Source organism: Lepus europaeus, chromosome 21 (assembly GCF_033115175.1).
Source record: "Lepus europaeus isolate LE1 chromosome 21, mLepTim1.pri, whole genome shotgun sequence".
Taxonomy (NCBI): Eukaryota; Metazoa; Chordata; class Mammalia; order Lagomorpha; family Leporidae; genus Lepus; species Lepus europaeus.
In genome coordinates, this window is record NC_084847.1 from 44,971,916 (window position 1) to 44,977,830 (window position 5,915).

Genomic DNA, 5,915 nt, shown 5'->3' on the forward strand with positions numbered 1-5,915 from the left:
GCGGTCCCACAAGATGATAAAGTATGGAAAATATTTCATTACAGATCCATTTTTTATTATGTACACAGTATACCCAGTAGGATGTGCACATTAAGAATAAGCCATGGTACAGACAGAATTTTGTTAAATCACTTTGTCAGCCATGTACTCTATATGGGGATTTAGAAACAGCTGTTCCTCCCCCGTCACTGCTCAGAGAGGCGGCCTGGGCACTGTTCCTCCATCTCAGGTGCAGGGAGCCTCCTTGAAGGTCCTTTCACAACAGTCAGCAAATACCCACTGCCCTTTGAAAGTAAACCAATCAATCAGAGCTGGAGGGCCCTGCCAATAGGTGCTTACCACTCCTGGTCACTGGGATTTGGCATGCATGTGCAGAGCACGGACCTTGAGAGGCACAGGAGGTCGCATGCGTTAACGTTGTGCCTTGGCAATAGTGCTTGTGAGCTGAGATGGAGCATATATGAGGGATATCCAGACTGGGATCTATGCTCCTGACATTGACCTGGGTGGGTCTCGGCTGTTGGAGGTGCTTGGGGAACGAACCCACAGATGGAAGATCACTCCTTTCCCTTTCAATAAAATGTAAAAACATAAATAAAATAAATCCCATGTGGAGTCCGCACCTTAGCCTAGACCTGAATGATATCATTTGAGGTTCTTGTTTTTTTCTGCTGGGAAATATTATTAAGGCACATTCTAAACTGTCAGAAAAGTTCAAATAATGTTGTGAGGAGAAATAAGTTTTCCTTCTCTGATACCAGATGTTTACCCAAAGACCCCTTTATATCTCGTATTAGCACCATCTCTAGGATTGTGAACTGTTTCATGCCACTCTTTTCCAAAGTGACACCATAATGTGGTCCAATAAATTAACTGTTTTCAGTAACGAATTCTTCCAAGTTGTGAGCAATCACCACCTCACGTTTTCAGAATATTTTTGTATTCTACCTTATAAGAGAAAGCAGAGATAAGAAACTAGTATTTGCTGATTGTTATAGTCTCACACAACTTACTATGTGTTTAACATTTGTAACTTGTAATTTCTCATGGTCATCACAACTGTTTGGAAAGGATGTTATTGTAATTACTTTTTTACTATTAGGCAACTGTGGTTCAGAAACATGGATTTTTTGTCCATGATTCTGTAGTTAAAAGTATCTGACCCATGATTTTGTTGTCACCTTGCCTGGATCCCAAATCCATTTTCTTTTCTTTTCTTCTTCTTTTTTTTTTTTTTTTTTTGGACAGGCAGAGTGGACAGTGAGAGAGACAGATAAAGGTCTTCCTTTTTGCCATTGGTTCACCCTCCAATGGCCGCCACGGCTGGTGTGATATGGCCGGCGCACTGCACTGATCCAATGGCAGGAGCCAGGTGCTTCTCCTGGTCTCCCATGAGGTGCAGGGCCCAAGCACTTGGGCCATCCTCCACTGCACTACCTGGCCACAGCAGAGAGCTGCCCTGTAAGAGGGGCAACCAGGACAGAATCCGGTGCCCCAACCAGGACTAGAACCTGGTGTGCTGGTGCTGCAAGGCGGAGAATTAGCCTATTGAGCCACTGCACTGGCCTAGGATGTTATTGTAATTACTTTTTACTATTAGGCAACTGTGGATCAGAAACATGGATTATTAGTCCATGATTCTGTAGTTAAAAGTATCTGACCCATGATTTTCTTGTCACCTTGTCTGGATCCCAAATCCATTTTCTTACTCCTTGGCCTAATTTCTATTGACATGTGCAGCACAGAGATAAGAAACAGATCTGGGGCCGGTGCTGTAGCATAGCAGGTAAAGCCGCTGCCTGCAGTGCCAGCATCCATAGGGGTGCCGGTTCAAGTCCCAGCTGCTCCACTTCTGATCCAGCTCCTGCTGAGGCCTATGAAAGCAGTAGGAGATGGCCAAAGTCATTGGGCCCCTGCACCTGCGTGGGAGACCTGGAGGAGGCTCCTGGCTCCTGACTTCAGAGCAGCTCCTCTCTAGCCATTGAGGCCCATTGGGAAGTAAACCAGGGGATGCAGGACCTCTCTCTCTCTCTTTCTTTCTCTCTCTCTCTCTCTCTCTCTCTCTCACACACACACACACACACACACAGCCTCTCCTCTCTGTGTAGCTCTGCCTTTTAAAGGAATAAATAAATCTTAAAATAACAGATCCATGTCAGGTAAATTCTAAAAGCCAGTTATGTGTTAATTTTGCTTTAGAAATTTCCTAATTAGCCAAGATAGTCCAAGTGTTTGTCTATATAATTGACTTCTTTAATGGCAACCACTATCTTTTCACCATGAAACCTTTGGGATAGATCTCACTTATTTATAACTGTAGGACCATAGATCATAAACAATAGAGAGGAAATAATTTAAGGAATATTTACATGTACACTAAGTTCTTTTTAAATAGCATATAGTTATATAACATTTCTTGATGATTTATCTACTTCCTGACTTTCTAATTTGGTAATAAAGATACTACCCCTGGCTTACTCTTCTGAAGTGTCTTTTATCTCTTTTTCTAATGCTTATTATCTTACATGATTTTCTTCATCATCTTTTCTTTATTTTTCACTTTCTTTCTGATTTTCTTGTTTCTTTTGTTCTGTTTTTTTTCTTTCAATGAATATTTACCACTTTTCTGTAGACATAATTGAAGGCACATAGATAATTTCAGAATTTTAATGAATCTTGGGAACTAATGAAACACATGTATTACTCCATCCTGCATTTAACATCCAGTTCATATGATTGTAGATGGTTGGGAACCTTAGAATTCAGGGTCTATAGTGATTTATTTGGATATAGTAATTAGCAGGAATGAGATGTGAACTCAAGTTTTTTAATTTCAATCCCAGGACTCCATATTATTTGTCATTGTGTACGTGAGTTTTTCTGTTTTTGTTTTTGTTTTTTGGAGAGGAAGCAGGTCTACAGTACTCAGTACAAAGATAAGAATGAGAGAATGTACAGTGGAGAAAGATAAGAATAGATCTAAGAATAAGAAATGAGAACCAGGTTTTCAGAAGAATAATACTGGTATGGTTAGGAATAAGGGTTTTGGCAAATCATAAGAATTGGGGTTTTCTGACAAGTTTGATAAAGGTTAATTAGAAGAACAAAAGATACAGGATTTGGGGAATTTTCTAGATAGGTATATTATTTAGGTAAAAATTCCAGGGGCAGGAATGATATAGTGTGGCTGATCAAGATTCTGCTAAGGATTCTCCCATTCCATATCAGTGTTGGTTTGAGTCCTGACTACTCTGGTTCCAATGCATATTCCTGCCAATATATCTAGGGAGCAGCAGGTCAAGTATTTGAGTCTCTGCCACCCACATGGAGATCCAGTTATAATTCATGGTTCCTGGCTTTAGTGTGGGTCAGCCCTGGCTATTGCAGTTATTTGGGGGGAGTAAATGAGCAGATGGAACTGCTTTCTCTGTCTCTGTCTCTGTCTCTCTCTCTCTCTCTCTCTCTCTCTCCCATCACTCTGTGTGTGTATGTGTGTGTGCATGAGCGTGTGTTTGTGTTGCTACTCTGCCTTTAAAATAACTACATTTTAAATGGTAATATAGTCGATGGAATTTGGAAAATATATTCATATTTTTGGAGGAACTAATAAACTTCAAAGTTTCTGTTGAAGGGTGTTCAAGCATTTCGAACCATTGAGAGAAGTCTGTGGAGCATATCATAAAGTGATATATTGTACTTTCACCCCTAATTTGTATTAGGTGATAAAGCACCTCTTGATTACTCAGGGACTGGAAGTTGCTGAGCTACACTGAACTCTGGTGTAGGGCAGGTGAACCCTCACCTCTCCCTCTTTTCTCAGTTTTCTGATGTTCTGATGTACATGTGATGTGTGTGTTATGGTATAGATAGGATTATACAAGCAACTTAGTCATAGAGTGTCAATGGTTAGCTGATAGAAAGATAACTTTTTTTTTCTTTTTAAAGCATTTATTTGTTTATTTATTTGAAAGGTAGAGCTACAGAGAGAGGGGGAGACAGAGAAAAGTATTATCCATCTGCTTTTCGTTCCCCAAATATCCTCAACAGCTGGGGCTGGGCCACGTCAAAGCCAGGAGCCAGGAATTGGGTCTCCTCATGGGTGGTAGGCACCCAAGGATGTTGGCCATCTTATCCTGCTTTCCCAGGAGCATTAGCAGAAATTTGCATCAGAAGCCAGGACTTGAGAACATTTGAAAAGCCAGGGTTTGAGAACAGTGTCCATAAGGGATGCCTGCATCACAGAAGACAGTTTAAACTACCATACCATAACCAGGCCCTAGGTTGTTTATCTAAACATGATAGATTATATGTATTCAAGCATTTGTCTGTTTCTTTTAGGTTGTCCGATTGGTTAGCCAATAGCTGTTTACAGTAGTTTCTTATGATTCTATCAATTAATATTTTGCTTTATATCTCTAACTTTATTTGATTTTCCACTCTTGCTTTTCTTTGTTAGTCTGGCTAAAGGTTTATTTTGTTCATATTAATAAATAGCTTTCCTTTCTGAATACTGTATTTGTTTTAGTTTTAATTTCATTTACTTTTACTCTAATTCATTTCCTACATCCTGCTAATTTTTGATTTGGTTTGTTCTTGTTTTCATAAGTCCTTGAATTACATTATTAGATCATTTATTTGATTATTTCAAAGAGTATGTTCTCAATGCTTTTCTTCTTTTCCTCTACTGATTATTTATTTAATGGTTTCATACATGTCATGCAGTCTTCCTTTATTATTTTTTCATCTTTTCTCTTTATTTTTATTGGACTGGATTATTTTAAAGTATTTCCAGATTAGAAATTATTTCCTCTACTTGACCTTTTCTGTTTTTCAAGCTCCCAGCTGATTATTTTTATTGAAGTTTTCATCTCTGAAATTTGCTATTTCTCTTTGATGAAAGTGTAAGGCAAACTACTCAAGGAGTTGTAGCACCAGCAGCAACAGTCCCAGAGTTTCAGGGTAACAGCAGATGGGTTCAGTTCCCACAGGACATGCAGAAGTGATGCTTGTAGTTTTTCTCTGGCCCCCTAGCACCCTATGGTAATAACTCTGGGATGTGCTTTCTCAGATTTGGTCCTCTTGGGTGAATCCCAGCTGCTCCTGAGAATTAGTTCCAAAAAAATCACAAGGAACTTCCTGGATGAGACAGAACGAGTAGGTTTAGCTCTAGGGCTTTGACCCAGAACTCCCAGGAGTGCAGGATTCACAGGGGCCTGATCTCTTTTCTGTAAATTGCCCTTGCTGTCTCTTGGGGCCTCTGGTACAGAAGAGGTACAGAAGAGGGGTTTCTTGGTCCTCCTAAGGCAGGTGGAGTTTAGCAACTCAAGTCTGCTACTTTGGGGATGAACGGAAGCAGTGTGGGTTTCTTATTTTGAGCAAGGTATTCTTGTGGACACAACTCAGCCCTCAAGACTGTAAAAAATCAGTGAGGCTGTGTAATCCCCCCACTCTGCAACAGAGTTATTGATGGGGGTTATGATGTTTTCTGCTTGCATCTTCTGACAAGATTTTGTGCCCTAAAAGGGAAGCTACAGAGCCCTGGATGGTAACAGCAGTTGTTATCTCCCTCTCTCTTTCTCTCTTTCCCTCCATCCCTCGCATCGTTTGCCTTCAGAGTCTCCATACTGTTTTCAGATCTTGCCATTTCCTAACAGAAGTTTTTCCCTTAGCTGTCTCCTCATTTCTGATATTCAGAATCAATTCCCACAAAGCTAATATTCCCCAATTAGATGGCTTTGGTAGGAGTGGAGGGCAGTAGATGCAGGAAGCAGCAGCAGTACTGCTGGGCTTTGTTTTCCTGCTGGTTTTTGGAGTCTGCCATTTTCAGTTCTCATCACTTCTTTAGTGAAGTGTTCCTTTAGTCAGTCTTATTAGTTAGAAGTCTTTTCCCAGAGATATGGTGTTCCCTGGCCAGT